The sequence below is a fragment of the Ranitomeya variabilis genome, chromosome 4, assembly GCF_051348905.1.
Source record: "Ranitomeya variabilis isolate aRanVar5 chromosome 4, aRanVar5.hap1, whole genome shotgun sequence".
Classification (NCBI taxonomy): Eukaryota; Metazoa; Chordata; class Amphibia; order Anura; family Dendrobatidae; genus Ranitomeya; species Ranitomeya variabilis.
This window is the reverse complement of record NC_135235.1, coordinates 430,055,713-430,076,162: the sequence shown is the minus strand read 5'-3', so window position 1 is coordinate 430,076,162 and position 20,450 is coordinate 430,055,713.

Genomic DNA, 20,450 nt, shown 5'->3' with positions numbered 1-20,450 from the left:
GGAGACAGACCTCTTGCCTCAGGCCATGCTGCCTGAGCTCTGAATAGGAAAGCTCAGCTTCTTTGTCCCTAGAGGCTGTTGGCTCAGCCCCCTAAATGAACCTGTGCTTACCCTGAACAAATCACAGATCAAATACAGGAACACTATGAGAGTAGAACATTGAAACAATGCAAACACAGTACATCATATGAGCATAACATTAATACAATTAGAAAGCATTACAGTACATATAAGTAACAGTGCAAAATACAAAGGGGGACCGTAGGGTACCAGTATGAAGGAGAGAGGGAGCATTGAGGCTCTCTGCCACCTCTTTACAGCACAAATGTCAGACATCCATGCCCACTCTTCAGTTGTTATGTGCGGAGGCTGACCAGAATACTGATGGGTGAGTTGAAGCTGGTATTCCACAACTGGCCTCTGCTGCACAGAAAGCCTTGCCAGCATGTGCAGTGTGGAGTTACATCGTGTGGTGATGTCACATATCAGTCAGTGAGCTGGTGGAAATGGGCGCTGACGTGGCGTACCCATGAGCAGAAGCTCTGGCAAATATAGGTAGGTTTTCATAAACTGTTGAACTGCCAAGTTGAGTATGCGGGCCTTTCACGATACGTGTGTGATCTTGCCAAGCTTCACAGCCGCCACCAAGTTATGGCCATTACATGACTATGAAGCGCCCGCTAGGGCTGTGGGGTACTCGGGCCAGGTCCGACAGTTCTTAAAGGAGATGTGATCATGGCAGAAATGACCTGGTCAGTGGCCCTGGGCATCCAATAAAAGTGAAATTGAAATGGAAATAAAGTTTATGGGATTAAAAGTTCATGACACCACCTGTGGTATTCGGCCAGGGGTGGCTGACGCTGCTTGAAGAAACCACTGGGGCTGATGGCGATGCAGCAGAGTTGGTACAGCTCTCCACAGGCAGAGCTTTAATCTCAGGGCACTTAGATTGTAAATATGGTGGTGATGGCTGTTGTGGTAGATGTAGTAGCTGTGGTGCAGGGTGGATGGCACAGTAAATAAATGTGAGAACACAGCATGATGCAGTTTCCAATGCTTTACTCACAGTTCTTAGCTGCTCCAGCTGGGGTGCTGTGTCCTCTAGGTTTGTGGTCCAGCCAGCTCTCAAGCAATTTGGGTGCACTTTCCAGAACCCTCTTTCTTATATTCCTTCCTCTGGCTGTGTTTCTGCGCTGGCTATCGCGCCTCCTGCCCTGCGCTTGCCACACAGTGTCGCAAGCCAATAGCCACGGATCCCACTGGGCGATGAGTGCTAAGTCCTCACTGAATCCTATACTGCTGTCTTTTCAGCAAATGTGTGCAGATGTGACTGTGGTTCTTGCAAAAGCCATAGCCTCTGGTTAGCTAGCTGAGTTCTTACTGTAGTTTCTCCACTAGTTTGAGGGCCGGTCCCTCGCTGCTATCTGGTCCCTCCACCCAACGATGGTTAGCGTGGATTCGAGCCCCACAGGTGGACTTCTCACTTCCCATGCCTCTAGGACCCATTTCTTCGGTTCTTTCTGTCTTTTCACCTTTCTTCAGTTCCCTCACTTTCTGGGAACTCCATTCCGTCTGCGAGGAGCTTCAGACCCCCACTTCTGCTCAGCTCCACTTCTTTCACAAATCTCTGCATACGCTGATGTTTCTAACAAGCTCCTCCCCTACTTTACCTATCCCACCCATTCCTCTCAACTACCTCAAAGGAAGATCAGAATTATAGGTTCTTAAATCAACAAACTGTTTTCAGATGTTCTAACGTACTTGCACAAGGATTTTCAAGGGTATTTTAGCCACCCATTAGTCTTCTTACACAGTTAGCAAACACAAAGTACCATAAGAACGCTGGAGTGATGGTTGTTGGAAATGGGCCTCTATACACCTATGAAGATATTGCATTACAAACCAGACATTTGCAGCTAGAATAGTCATTTACCATATTAACAATTATATAGAGTGTATTTCTGAATCATTTAATGTTAGCTTCATTGGAAAAAACTGTGCCTTTCTTTAAAAAATAAGGACATTTCTAAGTGACCCTAAACTTTTGAATGGTGGTGTATGACAATAGACAATTTATTGAGCAAAAATATTTTGTTAACTGTACTTGGGGAGCGGTTTAAAAAAAATTTGAACCCACCGTAATTTTACACAAAGCAAGTTAAACTGTATGGTGCAATAATTGAATCCATAAACATTTTTGGAAGGGTTTTTGGAGTTTTGTATACCACCGTACTGTAACAAGAGCCACGTTACACTGTATGGATCAATTTTTGAATCAATAACAATTTTTGGAAAGGTTTTTTGCAGTTTTATATACCACTGTAATGTAACAAGAACCACATTATTTTAATTTTAACCATTATGTAACAAGAACCGCTTTAAACTTTATGGATGACCAATTGAATCCATAAAAAAATTGTGAACTTTTTTTGGAGATTTATGTATCTTTAAATTTTAACACAAAGCACCTAATACTGTATGGATGAGTAATTGACTCCCGACAAATTTTTCAACCCTTTTTTAGGAGTGTTATATACCACCTTAAAGTCATAGAAAGCACCTAATACTCTATAGATGACTAATTAAATACTGACTAATTTTTATAGTCTTTTTTGGAGTCTTACATACAACCAAAATGTAACAGAGAGCACTACGTACTCTAATAATGACTAATTGAATACAGACACATTTTTAACTCTTTTTTTGGGTGTTATATACCACCAAAATATCACAGAAACCACTTGTACATATTGATGCAAAGCTAGCTGCATCACTGGAATGCATGATTTATTGATGGTGTAATTGTGCTTTTGAAATGCTGATGAGGCCTCATGTAGCAGCATTAGAGAGGACACAGTTTGAGCCATTGTTGGGTGACCACTTTGCTGCTGATTCAACATAAGAACCCTTTAAAGAAAACCTATCACCAGGTTTTTGCCACCTAAGTGGAAAGCAGCACAATTTAGGGGCAGAGATTTTTATTTGAAATAATCATACAGACTCCTTTATTGAATCTAACCATACCATACTTACTGAACGTACAATGTCCGACGCCCTTATCTCCTGCAAACAATCAAAAAATAACATATAATACTACCCTATCCGACGTAGTCCATTTAATATCGAGTGTCCCAAAGCGATCTCACGTGTAGAACAGTCATATTGGGAGATGCTACTGCTCTAACCGTCCTCCGGCGATACACTGACAGGAGGTAATCGCTCCGGCAGTGTACCACTGAGAGTTCACTGGACTTCATCAGCTCCGGTGCGCTCATTTACGGCACTACCACTGTGTGAGAATTTTCCCATGCAGTGTTGCCGTAAGTGAGAGCACCGGAGCTGATCAGCTGATGAACTTGGGTGAACTCTCACAGCGACTCAGTGATACACTGTGTAACACCCCAAGTAACCACTTGTTAAAGTGATGTTGCCTTCCTTTCGGGGAGGTCGATATCATGCTTGGAGGCAAGGAGGATTTCTTTTATCAGGTAAGCACCTGCATGCAACACATTCTGAATCTAGGCCAGAGGGGGGAGCTCTGAACCCGGATTCACCCCTTTAGTGCCCCTTATTGGTTTTACCATGCTCCGGCAGCATGTGTAGGACCCTGTTTACCTGTTTACCTTGTTTGCTTTATCAGACCTGAAGTAAAACCATCTGGCATGGCTGAACACCGGGTCTGGATATACGCCTTGTAGCCCGCCCAAGCCAACGTTGGGGGTTTATGATGTGTCCCTCACAACATTGTTGTCATTGGTGCACAAGGACACCCTGTTGTTATGGTTACATATTTGCACTTATGTAAATTTCCTGTTATGCAACATTCAAGCCAAGTACCTCTAACATTAACCTGTAATGTTTATGTTTTCTTTTCCCGGTCAGAGAGTACTGGAGTTAATGGGGGGGAGTGTAACACCCCAGGTAACCGGTTGTTACAGTGATGTTGCCTTCCTTTCAGGGAGGGCGATATCATGCTTGGAGGCAAGGAGGATTTCCTTTATCAGGTAAACACCTACATGCAACACATTCTGAATCCAGGCCAGAAGGGGGAACTCTGAACCCAGATTCAGGGGAGTTTCCCCAGCTTTAAGTATTCTGGTCTGGAGGAGGAGTTAGTCAGTTGGTCCCCGGAGACCAGAGAGTTCAGTCTGGAGAGACAGTGGAAGAGTGAGGACTGAGAGCAGACAGTGGGGCCGTGGAGCCACGTGTGAGCTGCAGCTCCAGGAAAGGAAGATAACCTGAAGGGTTGCATGTAAGTGAGCATCTGAGGAAAGGAGCACAGGAGAAGGTAAGGGCTTAGAGGTGAACTGTAACCGGACACCCTCTGAGCCGAAGCACAGGAACTAGGCACCAGGAGCCCGAGGCTGTGTTGCACTCCAGGTCGCACAGCAGTACCGGAGGGCATAGAACTTTATGTAATTTGCCCGCACCCACACCTGAAGGTGCAGCAGTACACAAAGAGCCCGGGGCGTGATAGAGACCCCATAAAAAGGCTTGCACTGCTCACCATACTGTCCCAGGACAGGAGAGGACTTTGTACGGAAGCCGCAGGTAGCAAGGACCTCGCATAAGAGCGTGAGTAGGAAGGCTTACGGACCTCACCTGGGAGAGGAATCCACCATTGCCTCCAGGCCGGCCGGACCACGTTACCTCCTGTTCCTGGTACCCTGGACTGCGGCTGCTTACAACTTCAGTAAACCAGGTAAAGACGTTACAACCCTGTGTCCTCCATTTATTTGCTGGCATACACCATCCCTGCCCAGTACACTGGGAGCCCTGGGGACCCTGCTTCACCTGTGGGAAGCATCACCATCTTTGCTGCAGTATCATCACCCCAGTGGACCCCTTTAAGCAGCGTCGGTCACCTCTGACCAAGAACCACAGGTGGCATCACGAGCACAAACTTTATGACAATTCCCTTAAAAGACCTTTCCCTTTTACTTGGGTGCCCCAGGCCTCGGACCGGGTTGCAGCCACTGTGACATCCCCTTTAAATACTGAGTATCCCACGGCCCTGGCGGGCGACTCAACTGCAGGAGCGATTACCTCCTGTCAGTGTATCGCTGGCAGCCGGGTGAGATCGACGTGGGGCACTTGGTATTAAATGGACTATAGCGGAAAAGGGAGTATATGTTGGCTTATTATTTTTGATTTGTTTGCAGGAGACACAGAAATCGGGGATTAGGCATTTGGTGAGTATTTATTTTGTACGTTAATATGTATGTAATTATGTAAATGTTTTGATTTTTTTTACAAATGAGCACAGGCTACGGATGATGAGACTATTCTCCCATCATCGGCTCATGCTGTCTCTGTTATATGTGACAAAAGACGTAGCCAGATGGGAGCAGTAGTCCCATCAGATGGGGCCTGGGTACACACGTCGCATAGGTACACACACTCAGACAGACACACACAGGTACACACAGACACACGCACATATTCTCTGCCCACACACAGAGGCACACGCACATTCTCTGCCCACACACAGAGACATACACACACATTCCCCGCCCACACACATATTCTCCACCCACACACAGAGACACACACATGTATGGGACAGCAGGCATCAAAACTCCCCCTCCTCTAACCACCTTCCCCACTTACCAAATAATGACACAAAACACATAGTGTTAAGATAAAAGGCCGCTGTATTTATTAATGGTTAAATAATGGTCAAAATTAAATATATTCAACCAATAAATAATGTTTAACCAAATATTAAATACATTAAACCAATAAATAACAATAAAATTCATTAATCCATATACAATAAAACCATCCACTCTCCACCCAGAAAGCTGGGCGAGCACCATCTAATAAATACCATGACGATATTAACTTAGGGAGGGCAGGCGGGCGGGCAGCTGTAATTAAGATCCTGGCTGCTGTAACTTCTTCTGATAGGAATGCAGTGCTTAAGAAGATCTTCTCCTTAGCGCCGGAAATCTGTTAACCAATCATACTCCTGTTGCTCATTTCTGCCTGTCACCTGAGGACTAGAAGAACCAGTCACCAACAGGTAAGTATAAGTACCATTAATATAACAAATCAAAGCGGGGGGAGATATGAATAAACCTTACACATTGAGAGAACTAAAGCCGGGATCACACATGCGAGAAATACGTCCGAGTCTCGCATGGTAATACCCGGCATTGCCGTCACTGAGGAGCGGAGAGTGCAGCCGCATAGCAATACATGCGGCCGCACACTCTGCTCCAGAGAGACGGCGGCAATGCCGGGTATTACCATGCGAGACTCGGAAGTATTTCTCGCATGTGTGATCCCGGCCTAAGGGAACATACCAAAACTGAGCTCTAATCCAAGTAGCCAATAGAAAACATGGGGGAGCTGGTGACGCAATCCCATGAAGCCCCCAAGCTATTTGCTCTGAAGAACGGCTTGTACATTCTTGTTTTGCCAATTCGAAGCGTTTTTGGCAACAAATCTGCAGCAAATACTGTATGCAATCCTTTTACACCTGCTTTTTTTCTGAAGATTTGACTGACTCAATTGAAGTCAATGAGTCAAAAACGCTACAGAAACGCAAAAAGAATTGACATGCTGCAGAAAATAAAGCGCTGCAAATACGGACAGAAATTTACTGATCATGTGCCCAACACTTCAGGATTGTCATTGAATTACCTTGCATTAGTATTCCACTGCGTTTTTGGACCATTTACGTGCATAAAAAAAGCAACGAAAGCGCATTGTGTGCACATAGCCTTAACGCCTTCGGAAACTCAGCACATAGACTTACCTAAACATTGCATAAAATACTAAGCCTTTGGGTCTCAACCGTAATGGTAATGAAGTGGTTTATGAGTGAAGAAGAAAGCACATTTCTCTGACAAGGTATTTTACAAACTTTTGTATATTCCTTTGTACTTGATTTATACAAAGATAGTTAAAGTTGAAAAGACAGTTCTTATTTAAGTGTTCATTTGTGGGAAAAATGTTACATGGAACCTTGCAAATATTGATAAAAAATCTGACAAGATCAAAAACTTTTTTTTTTTTTTTTGCTTAAAGTTATTTTTCTTCATTTAATAGTGGTCACAAACTGGGTCTCTGTGCAGCCGTAAACATTAAAAGTATATAAAGGATATGGAAGAATTTTTTTTATTGCATCTACAAGTGTTTCAGGCTTCTTTTTGTCATAAATTAATAACTAATTAAATTAAATTTCACATATTTATTGCAGGCGAAGCCTTTTAATATGATGTAATTGACATATTTCTGCATCCTAGGCATATTAGGAAGTTTTTGCCCAATGCAGCACCGCTCACTCTGTAGAGGTCACCAAAAGACCACACACTACATTCTTGTACTCCGAAACATTATAACTGAAAAGCAGCTCGGCCCTTAGCAGACTGTACAACTCCCTACATGCAAAGTTTGCCCTCCACTGAGTACGTTTGTAAGATGTGCGCTCTATAATCTTACCTATTCCCAGCCAGATGTGACTCAGACTGCTTACAAGGCTTTACACAACTACTTACTTGATAAAGTACATGATACCATCTGCTGTGTAAGCTTCCTCCCATCCATAAGGGAGACCGAAGGAGAGAAAGAGAAACATACACATTGATCAGGAATGCTCCCAGGAAATAGGAGGCACAAGCTGCAGTCTGTCTTGTCCTGTTTAATGTCTAGAATACAGAATCTTACGCTTAGAAGAAACACTTGAAACGTGGCTAAAAGGCATGCAATAATAATTGTTTGATATGTTTTTTACATCCTTAGCTCTTTCATCAGCTAAGAAAGAACAGATCTGTCAAGTATTTGCTAATTATGATACAAGGCTTTATAACTAGTGTTGAGCGATACCTTCCGATATCGGAAAGTATCGGTATCGGAAAGTATCGGCCGATACCGGCAAAATATTGGATCTCGCCGATACCGATACCCGATACCAATGCAAGTCAATGGGACGAAAATAGCGGAATTAAAATAAACCCTTTCTTTCCTTGTAGGTTCATTCTACATGAAGGAAAACAGCTAAGAATAATGTAGGATGTATTGGGGAAGGTGGCGGAGACATTAAAGGCATAGAGGTTTAGCCCAATCACATAGAATACCAGGAATTTTAATTTTTTTTTAATACGTTCGGAGTTACAAAGATATTGACTATGTTAAGATTTTTTTTATTTTGTCAGATATTGATGTTTCACTACTTCCACGCCCTTCACCCTCTTTTTTACTTCTCCCACACTTTCTTCTTCATCATCATCAGCATCTTTGACATCAACTTCTTCTTCACCTTATTCATCTTCTTCTTCATCTTCTACCTATTATTTTTTTTTGTTACATTGTTCATATTCTTTATATTTAACTATTATTCTTCTTCATATTCAACTTCTTCATCATATTCTTATTTGTGACAGGCATTCCTGTAGTTGTTATCTCTAAAAGTTTGAAGATTACACCTTCCGTTCTGCCTGTCACAAAAGAGTTACATTTGTCTGCGTTCAGTTTGGCCTGCAGCATCAGGCTTTATCCAGGGGCACCACGAGGAGGAACGGACTCACCCCCATATACTGCTTAGTCTTCTTCTGCTTATAATTTAGATAATATCTTTTGCTCTGATATTTAGTGTTATACTTAATGTTCTTCTGCTCTTTGTTCTGCAGCCTCTTGTTCTTCTGCTTCTCGGTCTCCCATGTCGTCGTCGTCTCCAGGGTTGTCGTCTCCGGGGTCGTCGTCATCGGGGTGGTCTTCAGGGTCATCGTCTCCAGGGTCGTCGTCATCTCAGTGGTCGTCGTCTCTGGTGTCGTCGTCATCTTAGGGGTGGTCTTCCGGGTCGTCATCTTTAGGGTCTTGAACTTGGAAATGTAGCAGAAGGTACAAGAAGGCTGAGAAAATGCTGAGAAACAGCTGATGGAACTGGAACTCGGATGGCTACCCGAAGGTCCAAGAGCCAATGGAGCTACCGAGGACCAGCTGACGTTACTGGAACCCAGTTACTAAGCAGGAGGTACCCGTGCCTGAAAGCACTACCAAGGACCACCTGACGTTGGTGGAACTCAGATACCCAGAAGGAGGCACCTAAGCCAAAGGCTCTGCCCAGAACCAGCTGACGGTACTGGAACCAGGATGGGGAGCAGAAGGTACAAGAGCAAAAGACACTGCCGAGAACCAGCTGACGGTACTGGAACCCGGATGGGTAGCCGAAGGTCCAAGAGCCAATGGAACTACCGAGGACCAGCTGATGTTACTGGAACCTGGTTACTAAGCAGGAGATACCCGTGCCTGAAAGCACTACCAAGGACCACCTGACGTTGGTGGAACTCGGATACCCAGAAGGAGGCACCTAAGCCAAAGGCTCTGCCCAGAACCAGCTGACGGTACTGGAACCAGGATGGGGAGCAGAAGGTACAAGAGCAAAAGACACTGCCGAGAACCAGCTGACGGTACTGGAACCCGGATGGGTAGCCGAAGATCCAAGAGCAAATGGAACTAGCGAGGACCAGCTGACGTTACTGGAACCCAGTTACTAAGCAGGAGGTACCCGTGCCTGAAAGCACTACCAAGGACCACCTGACGTTGCTGGAACTCGGATACCCAGAAGGAGGCACCTAAGCCAAAGGCTCTGCCCAGAAACAGCTGACGGTACTGGAACCAGGATGGGGACCTATTCAAGCTTGTCTTCCTAGAGCCCCAACTAGTGGTGTTGGAGCAAAGGGTCAGCAGGTAGAGCAGAGTGTAGGCCGAAGCCTGCACTGGAGGCATTTGGAGGTCTGTTGTGTCTGCGTGGTGTTTGCAGGACACGATGCCGGCTACACAGCAGGGGAACAGCTGGCGTTGCTGAACCCCACTGACACATTGGCGGATGTTTTTTTCTGTGCAGCCAGCACTTCCGGGCGCCAACTGGCGGTGTTAGAGCCCAGGGTCAGCAGGAGGAGCAGGGGGAGCAGAGTGTAGGCCGAAGCCTGCACTGGAGGCATTTGGAGGTCTGTTGTGTCCGCGTGGCGTTTACAGGACATGATGCCGGCTACACAGCAGGGGAACAGCTGGCGTTGCTGAACCCCACTGACACATTGGCGGGTGTTTTTCTCTGTGCAGCCAGCACTTCCGGGCACCAACTGGCGGTGTTGGAGCCCAGGGTCTGCAGGAGGAGCAGAGTGTAGGCCGAAGCCTTATTGAACCAATTTTAAAGGTAACCTTTAACCCCCCCTGTTGTGAATTAGACTTTTTGGCTTCCTCTTGTGGTTACTAGTGATATGACTCTGGGATTGTCTTTTCTCAGTTTGGCACCCACCTGGGTCGTTAGTCCAGGGGTGTTGCTATTTAAACTTCCTGGATCCTTAGTCCAGTGCCTGGCATCGTTGTAATCAGATCCTTTCTGTTTGCTCCTGTCTGCTGGTCCGGGTTCATGCAAAATTAAGCTAAGTCCTGCTTCTTTGTTTTTTGGTTATTTACTTTGCTCTTATTTTTGTCCAGCTTGTACTAAATGTGATTCCTGACTTTGCTGGAAGCTCTAGGGGGCTGGTGTTCTCCCCCCGGGCCGTTAGACGGTTCAGGGGTTCTTGAATATCCAGCGTGGATATTTTGATAGGGTTTTTGCTGACCATATAAGTCATCTTACTATATTCTGCTATTAGCTAGTGGGCCTCTCTTTGCTAAATACCTAGCTCATTCTTACGTTTGTCTTTTCCTCTTACCTCACCGTTATTATTTGTTGGGGGCTTGTATCCACTTTTGGGGTCTTTTCTCTGGAGGCAAGAAAGGTCTTTCTTTTCCCTTCTAGGGTTAGTTAGTTCTCCGGCTGGCGCGAGACGTCTAGAACCAACGTAGGCATGTTCCCCGGCTGCTGCTATTTGTGGTGCTAGGATTAGATATATGGTCAGCTCAGTTACCACTGCCCTATGAGCTGTTTTTTTTGTGTTTGCAGACTTAGTAATTATTTCTGAGACTCTCTGCCATTGGGGTCATAACAGTATGCCAGGCCAACATTGAATGTTTAATGCATTGCTACTGTTATGACCCCAATGGCAGAGGGTCTCAGAAATAATTACTAAGTCTGCAAACACAAAAAAACCAGCTCATAGGGCAGTGGTAACTGAGCTGACCATATATCTAATCCTAGCACCACAAATAGCAGCAGCCGGGGAACGTGCCTACGTTGGTTCTAGACGTCTCGCGCCAGCCGGAGAACTAACTAACCCTAGAAGGGAAAAGAAAGACCTTTCTTGCCTCCAGAGAAAAGACCCCAAAAGTGGATACAAGCCCCCAACAAATAATAACGGTGAGGTAAGAGGAAAAGACAAACGTAAGAATGAGCTAGGTATTTAGCAAAGAGAGGCCCACTAGCTAGTAGCAGAATATAGTAAGATGATTTATATGGTCAGCAAAAACCCTATCAAAATATCCACGCTGGATATTCAAGAACCCCCGAACCGTCTAACGGCCCGGGGGGAGAACACCAGCCCCCTAGAGCTTCCAGCAAAGTCAGGAATCACATTTAGTACAAGCTGGACAAAAATAAGAGCAAAGTAAATAACCAAAAAACTAAGAAGCAGGACTTAGCTTAATTTTGCACGAACCCGGACCAGCAGACAGGAGCAAACAGAAAGGATCTGATTACAACAATGCCAGGCACTGGACTAAGGATCCAGGAAGTTTAAATAGCAACACCCCTGGACTAACGACCCAGGTGGGTGCCAAACTGAGGAAAGACAATCCCAGAGTCATATCACTAGTAACCACAAGAGGGAGCCAAAAAGTCTAATTCACAACAGTACCCCCCCCCTTAGCACTGGACCTGGACTCGCTGAATACATCCTGATAATCAGACAAATACTCAGTAACTTCCGAAAGGAGTAGAGGTGTTTTGTTTCGGCAGATCAGGATGATTGGGTGACCTTCTTGCCATTAGCTGAGTTTGCCCTTAATAATCGGGTTAGTTCCGCTACTTTGGTTTCGCCATTTTTCTGCAACTCTGGTTTCCATCCTCGTTTTTCCTCGGGATATGTGGAGCCTTCTGACTGTCCTGGGGTAGATTCTGTGGTGGATAGATTGCAGCAGATCTGGAATCATGTGGTGGACAACTTAAAGTTGTCACAGGAGAAGGCTCAGCGTTTTGCCAACCGCCGCCGCGGTGTGGGTCCCCGACTTCGTGTTGGGGATTTGGTATGGCTGTCTTCTCGATTTGTTTCTATGAAGGTCTCCTCTCCTAAATTTAAGCCTCGCTGCATCGGTCCTTACAAGATATTGGAAATACTTAATCCTGTGTCCTTTCGCTTGGATCTTCCGGTGTCGTTTGCCATTCACAACGTGTTCCATAGGTCTTTGTTGCGGCGGTACGTTGTACCTGTGGTTCCTTCTGTTGAGCCTCCTGCTCCGGTGTTGGTTGAGGGCGAGTTGGAGTACATGGTGGAGAAGATCTTGGATTCTCGTCTCTCCAGATGGAGGCTTCAGTATCTGGTCAAGTGGAAGGGCTATGGTCAGGAGGATAATTCCTGGGTGGTTGCTTCTGATGTGTATGCGGCCGATTTAGTTCGTGCCTTTCACGCTGCTCATCCTGATCGCCCTGGTGGTCTTGGTGAGGGTTCGGTGACCCCTCCTTAAGGGGGGGGGTACTGTTGTGAATTAGACTTTTTGGTTCCCTCTTGTGGTTACTAGTGATATGACTCTGGGATTGTCTTTCCTCAGTTTGGCACCCACCTGGGTCGTTAGTCCAGGGGTGTTGCTATTTAAACTTCCTGGATCCTTAGTCCAGTGCCTGGCATCGTTGTAATCAGATCCTTTCTGTTTGCTCCTGTCTGCTGGTCCGGGTTCATGCAAAATTAAGCTAAGTCCTGCTTCTTTGTTTTTTGGTTATTTACTTTGCTCTTATTTTTGTCCAGCTTGTACTAAATGTGATTCCTGACTTTGCTGGAAGCTCTAGGGGGCTGGTGTTCTCCCCCCGGGCCGTTAGACGGTTCGGGGGTTCTTGAATATCCAGCGTGGATATTTTGATAGGGTTTTTGCTGACCATATAAGTCATCTTACTATATTCTGCTATTAGCTAGTGGGCCTCTCTTTGCTAAATACCTAGCTCATTCTTACGTTTGTCTTTTCCTCTTACCTCACCGTTATTATTTGTTGGGGGCTTGTATCCACTTTTGGGGTCTTTTCTCTGGAGGCAAGAAAGGTCTTTCTTTTCCCTTCTAGGGTTAGTTAGTTCTCCGGCTGGCGCGAGACGTCTAGAACCAACGTAGGCACGTTCCCCGGCTGCTGCTATTTATGGTGCTAGGATTAGATATATGGTCAGCTCAGTTACCACTGCCCTATGAGCTGGTTTTTTTGTGTTTGCAGACTTAGTAATTATTTCTGAGACCCTCTGCCATTGGGGTCATAACACCCCCCCCTCAGGTGTTACAAACTAGAAGAGCCACACCTTGTGCAGCTGTAATGCTGCACAAGTGAAAGGTTGCTCTTTAAGTTTTGAAACTTGCAGACGCTGAACGAAACACGTATAAAATTTAGCCCCTTATACAGTCAAACTGTCTTGGAGGCGTGACTTTCCTTCTTAATGAGATGCAGCACAGCTGTCAAAAATCCCACCTTGGTGCTGAGCGCAGCCTCCTGAGCGTCGTAATTAGCTGTACAGGAGTCTGCGCTGTTGTGTTATCCCTTGGCCATGCGCTGTTAGCGCTGCCCGTCTTCTGACATCATTTCATGTCGGCCGGTGCGGTTCGCGATGCCCATGAATCCCAGCCCCGCAGTGTCTTTTCATTAATTCACACTGCGGGGCTGGGATTCTTGGCCTTGCGCAGTCAATATGTTCGCCTCTCACTCGTGTCCTTACACCTGCTACAGACTGTGCAGCGTCAGCTGATCCCTTATCGCATGCCACGGCCATGAAGCCATACATTTTGAAGAAGGCGGAAGGAGTTGAGTGACAGGCGAAGATATGCACTGCTCATGCCCATCAATCACACCCTCGCAGTCAAAATAAATAAGACACCGAGGGGCGTTGAGTTGGGCAGGGTGGCCGCACAGGCGCAGCCAACCAACCAATGATGTCAGAAGACAGGCAGCGCTACCAAGGGGGTTGCTGCGTGTCATTACAAAGGAAAATCACACCTCAGGGACAGTTTAATGGTATCAGGGGACACATTTTAAACGTGTTGAGTTCGGCGTGTGCAAGGAGAATAACTTAATGAGCCACCTTGTACAAATGCAGCATTACTGCTGTACAAGGTGGCTGTTATACATGCCAACGCCTTGGGGGGGACAGGTTCCCTTCAATTTCAGTTCTTGTGTCTGCGTGGCGTTTGCAGGACACGATGCCGGCTACACAGCAGGGGAACAGCTGGCGTTACTGAACCCCACTGACACATTGGCGGGTGTTTTTCTCTGTGCAGCCAGCACTTCCAGGCACCAACTGGCGGTGTTAGAGCCCAGGGACAGCAGGAGGAGCAGAGGGAGCAGAGTGTAGGGCGAAGCCTGCACTGGCGGCAGCTTTGTGTCTGCGTGGCGTTTGCAGGACACGTTGCCGGCTACACAGCAGGGGCACAGCTGGCGTTGCTGAACCCCACTGACACATTGGCTGGTGTTTTTCTCTGTGCAGCCAGCACTTCCGGGCACCAACTGTCGGTGTTAGAGCCCAGGGTCAGCAGGAGGAGAGGGAGCACAGTGTAGGCCGAAGCCTACACTGGCGGCAGCTTTGTGTCTGCGTGGCGTTTGCAGGACACGTTGCCGGCTACACAGCAGGGACACAGCTGGCGTTGCTGAACCCCACTGACACATTGGCGGGTGTTTTTCTCTGTGCAGCCAGCACTTCCGGGCACCAACTGGTGGTGTTAGAGCCCAGGGTCTGCAGGAGGAGCAGAGTGTAGGCCGAAGCCTTATTGAACCAATGTTAAAGGTGACCTTTAACCCCCCTCAGGTGTTACAAACTAGAAGAGCCACACCTTGTGCAGCTGTAATGCTGCACAAGTGAAAGGTTGCTCTTTAAGTTTTGAAACTTGCAGACGCTGAACGAAACACGTATAAAATTTAGCCCCTTATACAGTCAAACTGTCTTGGAGGTGTGACTTTCCTTCTTAATGAGACGCAGCACAGCTGTCAAAAATCCCACCTTGGTGCTGGGCGCAGCCTCCTGAGCATCGTTATTAGCTGTACAGTAGTCAGTGCTGTTGTGTTACCCCTTGGCCATGCGCTGTTAGCGCTGCCCATCTTCTGACATCATTTCATGTCGGCCGGTGTGGTTCGCGATGCCCATGAATCCCAGCCCTGCAGTGTAGTGTTGAGCATTCCGATACCGCAAGTATCGGGTATCGGCCGATACTTGCGGTATCGGAATTCCGATACCGGGATTCCGATACTTGCCGCGTATCGGATACCGGAATCGGAAGTTCCAAGATTCAAAATGCAGAAATTCAGCCAATGAGAATGATTCCAAGTGTGGGCACATCCTGTTTAGCATGGAGGGCATGAAACTACTGGCAAGGCTGTGATTGGCTGCTGAAATGATGTCATGATGCAGTTTAAAAGTCGCTGGCGCCATTTTGCGATCACTCTGCTGTGAATTCAGTTAGTGACAGGACGCTGTTTGCTGACTGAGGGACAGTTTAGAGATAGCGATTTGCTTCTTTGTGCTTTCCAAAGGCTAATTTAGCAACCGCTGTGTTCACCTATTATTCACCTAGCTTTTGCCTTGTAGCGCTGTTTTCACAGCGATCTGCAAGGTCTGTGTGTGTGTGTGTGTGTGTGAGTGCAGCCCACTCTCTAGTCTGAGTGCAGCCACATAGGCCATCCATAGCTGGTTGTATTCAGTTCAGGGAGGGTGGTTCATTGCCTCATACTGTTCTTTTTTTTTTTTTTTTTCAAGTAGTGTAGTCTGCTGCTAATTTATTCAAAAAAATCCTATTAGTGTCTTTCCACCCGTCTCCAGCTAATTTGTGGAAAAACACTACATAGGATAACGTAGAGGAGGGTTTTTGGGCCTTGCAGTGCCGTTTACGGCTGTCTGCACGGTCTCCGTGTGACTGCAGCTCGCCCTGTAGTCTGTGAGCAGCCGTAGCCTGGTTGTCTCCAGCTCAGGGTTGTTCACTGCGTCATACCGCCAAATCAATTTTCATTTTGTTTTAAGTAGTGCAGGCTGCTGCACATTTTTTCAAAAAATTCCTATTAGTGTCTTTCCACCCGTCTCCAGCTAATTTGTGGAAAAACACTACATAGGATAACGTAGAGGAGGGTTTTTGGGCCTTGCAGCGCCGTTTACGGCTGTCTGCACGGTCTCCGTGTGACTGCAGCTCGCCCTGTAGTCTGTGAGCAGCCGTAGCCTGGTTGTCTCCAGCTCAGGGTTGTTCACTGCGTCATACCGCCAAATCAATTTTCATTTTGTTTTAAGTAGTGCAGGCTGCTGCACATTTTTTCAAAAAATTCCTATTAGTGTCTTTCCACCCGTCTCCAGCTAACTTGTGGAAAAACACTACATAGGATAACGTAGAGGAGGGTTTTTGGGCCTTGCAGCGCCGTTTACGTCTGTCTGCACGGTCTCCGTGTGACTGCAGCTCTATCCGTTGTCAGTTCAGCCCCCAAAAAATAAATAAATAATAAAGTTCACCAAACACACCAGTTACACCACTTTACATTTGTGTAGGCCACATTAGCTCATATTAAAGTCTAGTCCACACTTTAGAAAATTAGTGTTTCTTATACCTGTTAGGAGGAGTTGCTCAGGAATAAGCACACAAAGCCGTTAGTACTTTTCTGCTTATCTTTATCAGTCAACCAAGATGAAGAAGGCAGTGAGTAAGGCACGTGCGCGTGGGCGTGGGCGCGGAGCAGGGAGGGGACGTGGGGATTCTGTGCCTGCTGCGGGCACCGGTGACTCATCAGCACCCACATTCACCAGGCAACAGTCGTTCATGCGCAGCTTTGTGTCAGAGCGCCCTACACCGCTGCTGCGTGAAGACCAAATTGAAGCCGTTGTCGGATGGATGGCAGCTAATGCATCAACTTCAATTAGTGCCACATCCTCTCAGACACAGAGCACTGGAGAGCAGCCATCTGTCTCTTCACCACCTGCCAAATTGCCCAGGCAGACAGAGAGCCCAGGACAGGAGCCGTCTCTACTTCTGTTCTCTGAATCTCTTGGCTTGGAAACAGGGGGCCAGCCAAGCAGCATTGGAGAAATGGAAGAAGAGGCAGGGTGCAGTGATGCCCAACAGCTTTTTCTCTCTTCCTCTGAAGAGGCGGGAGGGCCAGTGGCTCCGGTCACCACATCGCAGGCCGCATCAGCTGATGATGACACTCAGGTGCCACTTACTGGTGCGTGCTCTGCTGCTGAGACTACCCAGGAGGAGCAGTTGGGGGCAGAGAGTAGTGTAGATGATGAGGTCCTTGACCCATCTTGGCGTGAGGGACAGGAAGGTGGTGGGAGCAGCTCTGAGGAAGAGATTCCCCGTACGGCCCAAAGAGGGAGAGGGAGGGGGAAGACTGCGGATCCTGCAGCCTCCGCTTTGGCACCCGTTAGGAGCATGTCTCTTCCAAAAGCCAAAAAGGGCGCTCCCAAGACTTGCAGTGCCTGGGCCTTTTTTGACACAGTTGCAGATGACATTTGCTATGTCAAATGCAAGGTGTGTCATCACAAAGTAAAAAGAGGTCGAAATGTCAGCAGCCTCAATACCTCCAACATGTGGAAACTTGTGCGCACCAGGCACCCGGCGTTGTTAGAAAAACACACTAGGCCAACCAACAGCGGCAGCTACCACCTCTTCAGCTCGTGTTGCCTCTTCCTCCAGCTCACACGCAGCTGGTTCGGCTTCCTCCCAGGATCGCCGTGGAAGAACCTCTGGCCCTGTTGTCCAGAGACCCGCTGTAATTCCACCCGCAGCACCACTTTCCCAGTCATCCACACACTCCCAGCCCAGTCTACAGCCATCGGTAGTACAGGCATGGGAGAAAAGGCGGCCTTTCTCGTCAAACCACCCACGAGCACAGGCTCTGACTGCAGGCATTGCCAAACTTCTGTCACTGGAAATGCTGTCATTCAGGCTGGTGGAGACTGACAGCTTCCGTGACTTGATGTCATTGGCAGTCCCACAGTACAATGTGCCCAGCCGCTTTTACTTCAGCAGGCAAGCCGTCCCTGCCCTGCACAAGCATGTGGAGGGACACATAAAACACGCGCTACTGAACGCCGTCAGTAGCAAGGTCCACCTCACCACCGATGCGTGGACCAGTCAACATGGACAGGGGCGATACCTTTCCCTCACTGCCCATTGGGTTAATGTCGTTGAGCCGGGTACAGACCGTGCGAGTGGCGCAGGACGTGTCCTGCCCACTCCAAGGATTGCAGGAATCCATTCTGTACGCATTGACTCCTCCTCTTACACCAGTTCCTCAGAATCATCGCTGCAGGAGCCGTCACAGTCCACCTCCACATGGACCCGTGATGAACGTGTACCTGTTACGACCGACATGAGCACAGCCGTGGCCAAACGTCAACAGGCCGTCTTGAAATTAATTTTTTGGGGGAATCGTAGCCACACAGCGCAGGAGCTCTGGAATGCCATCAAGCAGGAGAGCGATGTGTGGTTTGTGCCAGCGAATCTCCAGCCAGGCATGGTAGTGTGTGATAATGGCCGAAATCTGGTGGCAGCTCTGGGCCTCGGCAACCTCACTCACATCCCATGTCTGGCACATGTGCTCAATTTGGTCGTGCAGAGCTTTTTGAGGGACTATCCGGATCTTGATGCACTGCTGCACAAGGTCCGCCTAGAGTGTGCTCACTTGCGGCGTTCCAGCACGGCAAAAGCGCGCATTGCAGCTCTGCAGCGCCGACACCGCCTGCCGGAACATCGCATCATATGTGACCTACCTACCAGGTGGAATTCCACGTTACATATGTTGGAGCGGTTGTGTGAGCAGCAGCAAGCTGTAATGGAGTACCAGCTGCTTCAGGCGCAAAGAAGTCGCACTCAGCGCCGTACAGACTTCACAACCACAGAGTGGGCCACTATGAATGACGTCTGCCAGGTTTTGCGTCCCTTTGATTATTCCACGCGGATGGCGAGTGCAGATGATGCACTAGTCAGCATGACTGTCCCCCTTATCTGCCTGCTTGAAAAATCACTGCAAGCGCTAAGGGATGATGTTGTGGAAGAGGTGGAGGATGAGGATTCACCATTTCCATCATCTTCTGGACAGTCAGCGCCACGTGGTTCCTCACAAACGCGTAGGCAGGGGACAGTTTGTGAGGAGGATGAGGAGGAGTCAATGGAGGAGGAAGACATCCGTCCAGAGGAGGGAGTTACCGAATTGTCCAGTACTCAGTGTGTACAGCGAGGGTGGGGTGATGACGAGTGGGCAGAGATCACGCCTCCAGCAGGGGACAGCGTTTCTTGGGCAGTTGGCAGTCTGCAGCACGTGGTGGATTACATGCTGCAGTGCCTGAGAAACGACCGCCGCATCGCCCACATTCTCAACATGTCTGATTATTGGGTGTTCACCCTCCTCGATCCTCGCTACCGGGACAACGTAGAAAGCCTCATCACACCGTTGAACCGGGAGCGAAAAATGCGGGAGTACCAAGACACACTGGTCAATTCCATCATCTTCTCCATTCCAACTGAGAGAAGTGCTGCTAGTGCATTCCAAAGCAGCTCAGTGCGTCCAGGCAGTGGTGGAGGCTCTGCACAAAGAGGGAGCAGAAGCAGTGCCTCTGCCCAAGGCAAGACCAGTATGGCCCAACTGTGGCACAGTTTTCTGTGCCCCCCACAAAAGTCTACACCATCACAGACGGCTCCAGTCAGCAGGAGGCAACGGTTCCGTCAGATGGTGACAGACTACATGTCTTGCCCTCTTGCTGTACTCCCAGACGGCTCTTCCCCTTTCAAGTTTTGGGTCTCAAAGCTGGATACATGGCCAGAGCTAAGCCAGTATGCATTGGAGGTGCTGTCTTGCCCTGCGGCCAGTGTATTATCGGAACGCGTCTTTAGTGCTGCAGGTGGTGTACTAACTGACCGTCGCATGCGACTATCCTCCGATAACGTTGACCGGCTTACTTTCCTGAAAATGAACAAGGCCTGGATCTCGCAGGAATTTGCCACTCCTCCTCCTGATTAAATAATTAGGTCACTGTATACGTTATCCAGGTCTCCTGTTGTGTTCATCTTTCTACCACCTGAACTTAAATTCCTGGGCTCCAACACCGCCAGTTGAGGCTCAGAAGTGCCGTCTGCACAGTCAAAACATACGACCCAGTGTTATTGGGTTTCAGTAACGTCAGCTGATCCCCAGCTGTGTAGCCGGCAATGTGTCATGCGACCGCCACGCTGACACAACAACTGAAATGTAAGGGAATCTGTCCCCCCCCCAAGGCGTTTGTTACTGAAAGAGCCACCTTGTGCAGCAGTAATGCTGCACAAGGAAAAGGTAGCTATTTTGTTTTAGCTCCTTGCACACGCAGAACTTAACACTTATAAAATGTGTCCACTGATACCGTAAAA